At 34.4% G+C, this 12461-nt stretch overlaps 1 protein-coding gene across 5 annotated transcripts in view; it reads left to right on the top strand.

The window, feature by feature from the left end:
• The window catches only part of LOC124534735 (furin-like protease 2), a 285263-nt gene that overhangs the window by 162019 nt on the left and 110783 nt on the right, over positions 1–12461 (top strand). For 2 of the 5 annotated variants that reach the window (XM_047110727.1, XM_047110729.1), the window contains exon 2: positions 9779–9819. The exons of the other annotated variants lie outside the window; for them this stretch is intronic. The gene's annotated coding sequence lies outside the window, so the exon portion shown is untranslated. The remainder of the gene's footprint in view (positions 1–9778; positions 9820–12461) is intronic. 5 annotated transcript variants of the gene reach the window in all.

The raw sequence follows: 12461 nt of genomic DNA, 5'->3' as shown, positions 1-12461 counted from the left end.
AATAAAATGCATCATTATATAGATTTTTTATTCATCTATTTAGCGTCTTACCAATAGAATACACGATGATTCTATTCCTGATAATGATCAAACGTATGTCGCGTTGGTCTAAAACTAATGTAAGTAATGGCTTTTTCGAGAAATTCTTCTTTGTAAGATTCTATTTTCAAACTAAAATAATTTTATTATATAATTCGAACGATTTCGAGATTTAAAATAGGGAAATGTATTCGAAATTCGTGGAATTTACAAATTTCGAATTCAGCAGAGTTGCTATGTTAATAACAAAATATCAAATACTGGGGATTTTCTGTGATGGATATAAATTAATAGTCTGTATACGCCCCACTACTAGTCAAAGGCATTCTCGACTTTTAAGGAAAACGTTTTGAATTTACCACCACTCTGCTTTAGTTTGGAGGTCGACTCAAAATCATATTCATTTAAAACTAATAGGTGTTCTGACAAATTGCAATGACTTATTTGGCAGCAAACGAAAACATCGTGAAGAATTTTCCTTGTACTGATATGTGTGTCCACAAGTTCGTTCGGAGCAGCGTGGTATAATCTCAAAATCCGACTTAAGCCCAGCATTGGGTTTTGCAGGATGTTACATTACTATAGTGCTTGCTTGGATTTTGCCGCGACCTTTGGCTGATTTCCATACACCGTATCCACAGAGCTCACTTCGCTCTGACGGATATAGCTGAGACTAAAATTTCGCTTCCTTTCGTATCATATCATAAATATTCAACGTTTAACGTTTGCTTTGTAATATAATCCGTACCGAAGCTTAGGTACCCGAGCGATTCGGTACGCTCAGTTCGAATAAGCACACACACACACATACATACATACACACACAGAGAGAAAATAACCAGTCTCATATGCAATATTCAGCAGATGTCACAATCCACGAGATGAAGTTACTATTCGATATTCGGTGCGTTGAAATCACGTTACCGACGACTTGCCGTTACAACTTCGACTTGGACGTTCGTGCATTAGTCGCAGCGCCACTTCGGACTCCACTCGTAATTTTCGACTCGTGAACTCCGAACTGTATTGAAATAAAGCTGGCGAGACTTCGATGTCATCTGACGGTTTCGTTCAACAGTTGGGGTCCCGGTTTTATTTGACAAGCGGTCTGCGGTTTTGAAGCTTCGTAATGTTTTACTGTTGATTTACGATTTTTTTTTTCGCTGGTCGTTTTAAACTGGCTGTGAATGTTCGGTTTTGTATGGTCAGATAGTGGTTTTTTGATGGTTTCGCTGTAAATCTTGATTAATTTATATGTTAACATATATAACATGTTATTGTTAATGTAACCATTACGTTACGTGGATAGATAGGCAAATGTCACTCTAGCCCATAGATATTTGTGTTGGAAGAAATATTTTATGCCACCAACCTTGGGAACCAACACTATCGCCCTTGTTGGTACAAGGCAGTCCATATTCAGTTTGAGGATTGAGTAAGGTAACAACCTTCAAACGCGACAGTACTAAGTGTGTTTAGTGAAAGAATGTCAGGTGAGTAGGTGGTAACTTCCCAAACGAACTTCCACAAAGGCCAACCACCAAGTCGTATTTGGTTTTGTATGAGTTCGTATACCCAAACAAAGACGGCTCAGTGGTCCAATACTGGGTGACGTACTCTCTGGAGATTTTGCAGTTTCATACATTTTCATTGGCTTCTTATTTATAAGTCATCTTGCGCTCGGTAGTAAAAATATCAAAAGACTACATGTGTTTCTTGGTGGTAGGGCTTTTTGCCAGCCCGCCTGGGTAGGCACCACCGACTCATCAGATATTCTACCGCTAAACAACAGTACGCAGTATTGTTGTGTTCCGTTTTGAAGGGTGAGTGAGCCAGTGTAACGTCTTGGTGCCCAAGGTTGGTGGCGCATTGATGATGTAAGGAATAGTTAATATTTCTTACAGCGTTATTGTCTATGGATGATGATGACCACTTACAATCAGGTGGTCCATAAGCTCGTCTGCCAACCTATTCCATAAAAAAAAATGTATCGAATGAAAATGAAAATACGCCACGCTTGTAATTGTACTTTTTAACAAATATGCCTTTGTTAATTCTTACCATTACGCTTATAAAGTAAATTTTAAGCGTCAGTCAATATATAATTTATATTAATGTTTTAAATGTGAAAGTAACTCTGTCTGTCTGTCTGTCGCTCTTTCATGAGATTGATGAAATTTGGTTGGTATGAAGCAAATTCGAACTCCGAGAAAGGACAAAGACTACTTTTTTGCCTAACACATGACAATCAATACTCTAAAACGCCCGCGAAGCCGCGGGCGACTACTAGTGATTCATAAACTGTATCACTTACATTGATAAACAACAGTTGTTTTTTATATTTGTTTACGCATGTCTAAATATACTTGAAACACGCAACATCGGGATGAAATTCACGAAATCCCGACACGTCTTGGCCCCGCGGCGGGCTTAATTGAAATAATATTCCTTATCCGCAAGCCAAAAGAGATTGAGGACGACACGTGCGCTATTTGATTTATTCTATTTTTCCTACAAATTAGAAAGATTTTCGTCGGCGTACTAGTCGTCTATCGTCTAAAAAAGTAAGGAACACACTACATGCACATCAATCATACCCTCACATAGAAATACATATATCACACTCACGTCTCACAAACACACATGCCCTTTTTCTTCATCGTCAATTTGAATTGATCATAAATTTCAATCATCTTTCCTGTATTAACTAACATACTATGTCAAGGAAGATTGGATCCCTTCTGACACAAAATGCGGCGATGTGTTTTATACGTACCTAGCTAGGATAATAAAGCTACAGAATCAAGCAAAGCAAGCAAAAAGAATCTTCTATAAATCAATTGTATTGCTTTTACGGTATTACAAATAATTATAAAACATAAACTTCCAATTTCAAGGTCATACGTCACCTTGACTGAAATAGTTAATGCTGCCTGATCTCAAAGACCAGTCATCTTAGTTAGAGAAGCCAACTCTAATACCCTTTCATGCTGATTATCTAAAATAAGCCAAGAGCCTACAGGAGCAGAAACAACAGCTTGGCGTACCTCCTTAATACAGTCGGGTAATACGAAGTTGCCAGTTAACTTCGTATTACCCGGCTGTTAATATCATGTTGTGATCATTATTTTCAACGTAATGAAACCTAATAACTCTTAGAAAAGTTCATTAGCAGTAATTTAATTAATTAGTGTCAATTTATTTGAACGAATAGACATGAGTCATATGCTTCAATTGTAATTAATTTTATTTTAATTAATTTCACTGGCATTATTAAAACCTTTGATTTATTATGAGTATACTGTGTTACTTGATTGCCATGTCTTGGAATAAATATACTATATAGCGAAAATTTATTAAATAATATCGGATCCAACAGCAGATACGGACGACAGTGTATAAACTTTGGTGTTTTATAAATAAATAAATAAACAAATATGAGACAACATCACATACATTACTCTGATTCCAATGTAAGTAGCTGAAGCACTTGTGTTATGGAATCAGAAGTAACGACGGTACCACAAACACCCAGACCCAAGACAACATAGAAAACTTATGGTGTTTTGTCAATGGGTTTTTCATCAAGTAAAGGTTCCTTGATTTCAGATAGGAAGAATGACCTCAATCCTCAAAACAACAGTTAAGTTTTTTATGAGATTGTGTTGAGGACGTTTTGAGATGACGATTCTATCTGTGCTATAGATAGAAAGAAAACTCTTTGAATATTTGTAACTGAATTCAGCATTCCTCAGTTTTTTTGGAATACTAGGATAAGAGAGATATTAATAACAACATATGTTTATGAAATATAAGCTCCATTTCAATGGTATCAGCTATATTTTCAAAGGCCAATTTTATTTCCCTAAAGGTTTAAAAACAATCAATTACAGGTGTAAAAAAACGTTATTATATAAATGCTTTACTGATAGGTTTCTTTATTTAAAAATAGCATATCTGCTTCCACACGCTTAGTGGACCAACATACATATGTAGCAAGTTATCTGACACATGGACATATATGTTACTTAATAATATTTTCCATCGCTAAGCACTTTGATCGATTATTTAGTAAAATTAGAAAACACAAAATTAGCAAATAAACGCACGAAAACTCAGCTAAACTTAATAAGAGCTATTGCAGTATCTAGTGTAGTGTGTGATATAAACACTTCGTTCATTATTTTTGTTTTTATTATATTATGATAATAATCATTTAATCAAGAGCGAACTATGTAGAACGTGTGGGTTACATTCTAAAATGATCGGATATTCTACATGTACAAAGTGCTCGTACTAATACGAAGCCAAAATGTTTGGCCGCTAAGCTGGATCAATTTACATAAAGAGAAGCCACCATAATGAGTCATTTTGGTTTTCGCTTAATTCCGTACTCGTATTAAGGAATTTAGAACCTTAAATCAAATAAATGTTAGACAACATCACATACCCTGAACCCAATGTAAGTAGCTAAAGCACTTGTGTTATAGAAAATTGGACGTAACGACGGTACCACAAACACCCAGACCCAAGACAACGTAGAAAATTAATGAACATTTTCGACATTGATTTGATCGGAAATCGAACACGGAGTGGCGTACCCATGAAAACCGGTACACACTGCTCGATCACAGAGGTCGTCATCGTCGTCTTCGTTGAATGTTTATCACGTCTTATCGTTTTTCTGGCATTTTGTTTTGACAACTGATACGGATACGATTTCAAATTGATTTTATTTACCTAACGTTTCACAGATGCAACATCAATTTCCTCTTTGATGAAATCTTAAGATGTCTTTAACGGAATATTTATTGGTAGTTCATATTATGCGTATTCAATTTTGTTGAAAGATCGATACAATAAATCTAAATTTAGATTTATTATAAATGATTCATAAGTTCTTAGCTGTCTACGCCCTATTAGAAGTAACCTAACCTAACTGTCAAATTTTAGTAGGTGTTATTGTTTCCGAGAATCTTTGATTAATCAGTGTGTGATATTTCGATTTTATACATATATGTATATACGTTATATAGTATTTACAAAACAATATGCTATTATGATATTGGTAACAAGTTTCACTAATATCACGTATCGTGATAAAACAATATTTTAACTCGAGCCTTAAATATTTAGTGAAATGATGGCCCATAAAGGCACTAACGTTGCGGCAACATATTCTATTATAATATTGTTCCAGAATTGGTATTCCGACTAATGAAATGATTTGCCTCGAGCGAGTAATAGTGATGGCTTTACGGGCTAATGACCTGACCAGACCTGATCGGTAATGTAATGTGAACTAGCCTTTATTGACTCTGACGGTTTGCTTGGTTATAATAATTTGTCAGAATCAGATGTGTCATGTTATGCAATGTTTCTGTTGTGCTATATTCATGGATTACTTTTAAACACGGCTATTGATTTAGACATAGTTACCTGAATTGACGATGCTCACATATGAACATGTATGTAGGTTGATATTAAATCAGAGAAATCAAAAGTACAGGATTTATTCTTGCGAAAAACCGCTGTGCATTTTTACTTAAAAAGCGCCCTCTCCCAATTGCCCCGATTGCTAAGGTATTAAAGAACGTTCGCTAAAAATATTTTTCGGAAATTTCATCTTAAAAATTTGAACTTTGGATGAAGTTTACACGAATACAGGACAAATAGAGAATTTGTAAACAGAATCTTTTTTACGATTTCTTAATAAACAAATTTAGCAAAGAGAACTCAATAGTAACGGTTTAAACATCTCGGATAATAGAAGAATATTTGTTTTTCTAGTAATGCAACATTCACGGGCTAGTAGTATGCAGCTCTAGTTATTTAAAATTCGCATAGCACGCTCGATTGGGTATGTGCAATAACATTAAAGAAAACTGCAAATGAATTTTCAAGTAACCTAAAAGTTTACCCGATACAGCTCGAAAATTGAAATTTGCATTATTTATAGGAGTTTTATCTAGGTTGTTTCGAATTTAGTGCCGACCTTTCAAAAGGCAATGAATGGTCCTCACTAAAAGATCCGTAAAATCCGTATCGAATGAAGTATAAACACTGGAATAGTGTTTTGTAAATTTGAATAAGAGTGTCAGAAAATCGTAAAATAACTATGAATATATATTGGTGATGATTTCGGTGATATTTGTGAAATGAGACTAAATCAAAGTGTGTGCATTGATGTAGAGGCACTCCATATCATTCATATTGATGATCTGTTCGAACGAGAATGAAAATCGAATGAGGTCATATACGCCATATTTAAATCACAGGGTTGTTGTGAGTTTTTTAAAAAAAACGCAATGACTTTTTTTTGTTCACTCGTTATTTGATATTAGAATCCCGTGATATATCAAATTCTAGTTGACACGCGCGGCTTCGCACGCGTTTTATTTGATTGGATGTCACGTGTCAGGCAAAAAACGTAGCCTATGTCTTTCCTTGAAGTTTTAGTATGCTTCATAGGAAATTTCACCAAATTCTGTTCTGTGGTTTGGTCGTGAAAGAGCGACAGACAATCAGAGAGATAGTACTTTCACATTTTTGATATGAATATAGATTATGATGCATTTAGCTTTGTACATTAAATTTAGAACTGCGTACTTAGTTAGCTAAACGGTCTCGTGATATTGCCCCAAATATCATCGATCGTCGTAACGCAATACGTAGTGCACAAAGCCTTTGTGGCGGTGTATTAAATTTACAGTCAAACGAGATGTGGCCCCGACTTGTATGGTGATTTACGTACAGCTCTTAACGGCTAGGTAAATATTTGGCGAATTCAACGGCCGCATGTACCGCAGACGTCACGTCACCGAAACGTCAAGTCGCGGACGTAACATGGTTACGTCGGGCGCACGTTGGTAGGCAGGCAGGTCGACGTCCGCTCCACGAACGAGCGAGGATTTTATTCAACTACCAGTAGGTACCAGTAAATTGCATCTATTTCATACAGTATTGAAGTTGACTAACTTCACGTTGAAAAAACTAGTGTCAGTTCCATTTATCAAGTATCACTTTTTTTTAATAGTATGTGAAATGATTCGTTTTTATTTTAAAATATTAAATAATTTTGTTCGCAAGGAATTCCTTTGTATTTATTTTCCCGTACATAAAACATAATTGCAGGTAAGCTTTAGTTTCCGGTCAATATTTTTAGTTGCCTATTTTTAGTAACCTCTTTGTTGGTTTTAGGGTTCCGTCGTGTATAAAAGAACTAGTACAGTGTATAGCTGTGTGCAATCTGTTTTTTATTTGATGTTGATGATATAACAATGTATAGTCGATTGGTCTAATCAAAAGATTTGCCTTGTGTATATTGTGAAGAGTGTTTTTGTTTGTTGTACTTTATTTCAAATTTGGAATAAAACAATTATTTGTTTTAAATCTACATGAAATTGTCTTTATTTGAAAGATTCTATGATACGTATGTTTGAATATGATATTACATGACATACTTCGAAGTCCATATTATCATATATTCTTCGCAGTAAATCATGCTGTATTAAAATAAGTGTTATATGATCATAAAATGATGTACTACATACTGAACTACATACTGAAAATGAAAACAATATTTGTTAAATACACTCTACCTCAGATTTTTTACGAGCTAATGAACAATTATATAGTAAAACATAATACGTAACGTACAGTGAACTGAAAAACAAAGTTTCAAGGAGATTTAAAAAAATATATAATTGCCATACCGAATGTACGGAACACTCGTGTCGCGAGTGTTATTTGATTTTGTTATGTTCTCGAAAACTAGAATTGGTTCATGCAGATTAAATGACTTGCCTTTGAAATGCTTCGGAACATTATTCAAATTTGGAAACATTTATTTGTAACGGGTAATAGTGCTGTCATTTCGGCCATCAGTTGCTGAATGGTTGGCCATGGACATTGGTCACAGTCACATTGCCAATGCGCCACCAACATTGGGAACTAAGATATTATTTAAGACTAAATTGTTAAAAAATAAATTAATTACAAAAATAGTAGAAAAAACGCTCGGGTTCCACAACAGGACACAAATTAGTGTAAAGAACAGCATTGTCAATCTGTTTATTTGAAAAGAGCAACTATGCGAGTTTCTTGCCGCTTCTGCTCGCTGGAGACTGCTTTCCGAAACGGTGGTAGTATTTAACTATCGACATTTCATAAGCGCTTTAATGTGAAGTTTACTTGAATACAATTGATTTGATTTCATTTCTGTCCCTTGTGCCTGTTGTTACGGTGGTATGGTTTGTGGTAGAATATACGATGAGCCAGCGGTATATTCCCGGAAGGGCTTGGACGAAGCTTTACTACCAAGTAAAGGTGTATATATTGATGACGAAAATGTACATTCTGTGATTGTAGATCACCGCAATCCTCCGGGAGCCATAATTTTATTCCACTCTGCACCTTCTCTTTCAGGTGAAATTGAATTATGCCAACTTGGATTTTATATATATTAGGGTAACGTACACTCCCCTGGGCTAGGATTTAGACGCCGATAACTTTCTCACTTCCTCTGTGACGTCACACGTAATGTTCACGTATAAGACTGGTTCCCAAGTGACGCGGAGGCCTATTCGGGTGTGTTTGGAAAGGCCTATCGATCTTTCGCCTGACACCGTTAAAGTGTTTATTACGTCGTAAACGATATCCAGCTGACTCGCGATCTGATTTAAAACAAACTGATTTTGATAAATAGAAAAAAAAAACGTAAATTTCTTTTTTATATATCATTGCTAGGAAATGTGTTACTTATTTTTTTTTAATTTCGAATTTAATAGTTACTAAATAACGTAATAATGTATCTTCTAAATATAAATAATTATGGGTCAAACTAAGAACCTCCTTTTTTTCGAGTTGGTTAAAGCAATAAAACCTTCTCCTGAATGTAACAAATACTTTTCTGAAAACCGCATCCAGATAGCTTCAGCCAAACGCGAGATAACCGTGGATAAACATGCATACATACAAACAATCGATCTGAGAACCTCCTTTTTTGAGGTAGGTTAATAAGAGATTGTATCGCTATATTTACTAATTAAGTTTCGCGCGTTGGTGCCAAACCAAATAGTTTTTTCTCATTTAGGTTAAATTCCGAGTCTAGTTTGTGTTTATACGAATACATATACTGTGAAAATTTTTAGATTTCATTATAATTAACTAAGTTCAACTGAGATTTTTTTTATTACAAGAATTAATTAATATTGTGATATTTTTATAAAAACCGTTTAATCTTTTAGGATTTGTAACTCTTTATTTTTGTTTTAATTATCTTTGTTCTTGTTTATTTATCAATTGAAATAATAAGTAAAAAGAGTACTCAATTTTTTTCACGTATTTATATCTGTCTGTCTAAGATTATTGACTTACATAAATTTAGCCGTGTTGATAGCCAGTGTTAACTGGATCAATAACAATACATTAATGCCATAAATAAAGACTACTAGTTACCATAAATAGTCAAATATATCTGTTAATTTTTCTACATTTCTAAGCGACCAAACCTCTTCGAGTCGTAACGGAGTTTGATGAAATTTGCAATGAAGTCTAAGCTTTAAAGACAGTACAAAGTACGCAAATCCCTAAAACACTATACATTTAAAATATCATATCGTATCATAAGCTAGAATAAATAATAAGGTCGATGTTTCACGGTTCGCGATCAAGTTAAGCTATAATATGAACGATGTGTTTATAGAATGTTAATACGAATATTTTTTTATCGTTTCAGGTACGTTCTCTTCTGCAAGTGACACGTTCGCAGTAATTGAGGTTTGTTTTCTCATGTATTTATTATCTGTTCTTCTTTGTGATAGATGTCCTCATGACCAATTAGGAAGATTCTGGCTGGCAGAAAATGCTGTTATAGCGTTAAGTCCGCCCTTTGTACATGTTTTATTTGTGCAATAAAGAATAATAATAAAAAAAAAGTACGCACGAAGCTGTGTGATAACATAGGTGAACTTTTTCTTTCTTATTCTTATGGTCAGAGTGACGCAAGCCCACATGACTGGCGTGATACATCAACGGCGTTTCATGCTTTATGATGTATTTTAATGTATAAATAAATAATTCAATGATTTTATTAGTAATCATAATCTGAAGTTAATTACTACTTTACAAAAAAAATTGTTAATCTTTTTTACTCTATATAAAAGACGCAATGATTTTAGGTCGGCAATACGAGTAGCGTATTTTCTTTTCCTATTGGAAAACAGTAATGTATATTCTTTCAATATTCTTTGACATGTAACGAAATCTGAATGTATGAAACGTAATCATAGTAGCTATCTGGATAGTTACCAAAACAATACAATAATTAACTGAATCGATCGCTCAAAATATAAAAAAGTTAAGAACGTACGAAAATATATTCATAAAACATTTAAATAATCAAACTCGACCATCGCATGAATCTATGCGGAATAGAGGGTAGTAAATATTTCTGGAGGGAGCTGGCGGGTGTGTTGTTTTGAATTTTAATGATGTTAGCGCAGCGCCGCGACCCGAAACACTAATCCAAGAAGCACGCCTCGGTTTCTGTAGGGTTTTATATAAAACTCGAGTTGTATTTGCTATGCTAAGACAATTAGATGCTGGGAGATGGAATGGCATCTGAATTGGACTTAATACGTGACATTCAATTTAAATTTTTCTGGATATCTATTTAATTGTTGCATTGTTATGATTTAGTTTAATGATTAAAAAATTAAATGCGAATACTTGAAAATAAAGAATACAAATAAATAGTATTTGGTTGGTTTTGATAATAATAAGCAATAAGAGAAATTTTGTGAGCAATGGGTATGGTGGGTGTGGGGTCTTGCGTTCCCTTCGAATTCAATTTTTGTGATTCGGCTTAAAATTAAGTGAGTCAGTAAAAACTTGCACCGGTTTGACAGCTTATTGTTTTTTGACAGTGAATAATTAACTAGAAAGGGAAAACGAATAAGTGATTTTGAGTTTTGAGTTTACATCTTGTGGAGGTTGTAAGACATTTGATCTTCAGTCTTCCGAAACTCATTAATGTAACAAATAGTAACTGTTACCTATCGCTTCGAATATCTCAGCTAACGAAGTGCAGACATCACCTTAACAGGCATTGCTCACAGCCGGGGAACTAGAACAAATGGGAGACGCTCGGATATCGTAACTGCGACTGTTATTGTAACGGATGTAACTTCGGATAAATGTCAACCGTGCACGAATTTACTACCGCCCGCCACTCGCCTTTATTAGCTCGTTCTGCATGCATTAATGCTAGGGGTGAGAGTTTTGAATTTTGAAAATTTTCCATTTCCATTCTATCTATCCATTCTATGAACTTCATCTTTTACATCATTCACTTGGTCAACGAGGTCCTCGTTCAATCCCTCTGGGTAAGTACTTCTTACTCATATTCTACTGTCAAATAGCAATATTCACTCTTGTAACTTTAAATGCACATAAATAATATACGTCGTAAGGTCGGTTGCATCGAATATGATTAGCACACATACCATTAGATAGCACACGAACGCTGTAAAGTGCTCGAAAAGTCGGGGTGATGAAAATAATTAATATACGCGATTTAAATCCATTAAAACTAGTTTTATTTCAATGTTTAATAATCGCGAAAATCTAAGACTAGACCGTTTGAGTTTCTTTAGCCAGTTCTTCGCAGGTCAGGTTGATTTCACTGCTGAACCAGTGGCAGTGTTAAAGAAATTGTGTTTGAGTTTGGTTGTGCTTACAGTGCAATTTTCCATGGGCCATGGTGGTGACCATTTGCCATCAGATGGAACAAATGCAAGTACCTTATATTTTAAAGAAATATGTATTTTATATAGACTACAGTCGATTTCCACCGCTCACAAGGGCTCAAGTAGATAATGAGTTAGTTTGGAGACATACATCTTCAAATAATCTTGTAATTAATTATAAAGGGGTAAAGTTTGGATGTAGGAAGTAATCTTCGAAACTACTCACGCGAAATATCTTCACTAATATTTTGAACTTTCGAGGTAGTTAAGACGTATTTGTGTATTATAGTGTTATAATATACATTTATTTTCGCGAAGTACAATTTTGTAATGTACATCGATGAAACTAGCAAAGCAAAGACGTTTTTTAAAAGATATAAAAGATGATTACATGATTTATATGGAATGTTGAGCTCAAAAGACCACAAAGTACTTTATTTATATGTTACGGTTAATTCACAGATTGATAAATGATGTCTTCAATATTGTGTATATTCGAAATTAACTTTAATATATTACATTAAAAGGATGAACCGACCAATTTTCGATTTATACTAAAATAGCAAATGTAAATTATTTTCAATGAAATTGGAACAACCCTAATTATATAGCCTCGCTACAAAAATCATACATTCTGTATTATTACATGATACGACTGTACATACTAAAGTT

The sequence above is a fragment of the Vanessa cardui genome, chromosome 13, assembly GCF_905220365.1.
Source record: "Vanessa cardui chromosome 13, ilVanCard2.1, whole genome shotgun sequence".
NCBI classification, from domain to species: Eukaryota; Metazoa; Arthropoda; class Insecta; order Lepidoptera; family Nymphalidae; genus Vanessa; species Vanessa cardui.
This window is presented reverse-complemented; position numbering and strand designations above follow the sequence as displayed.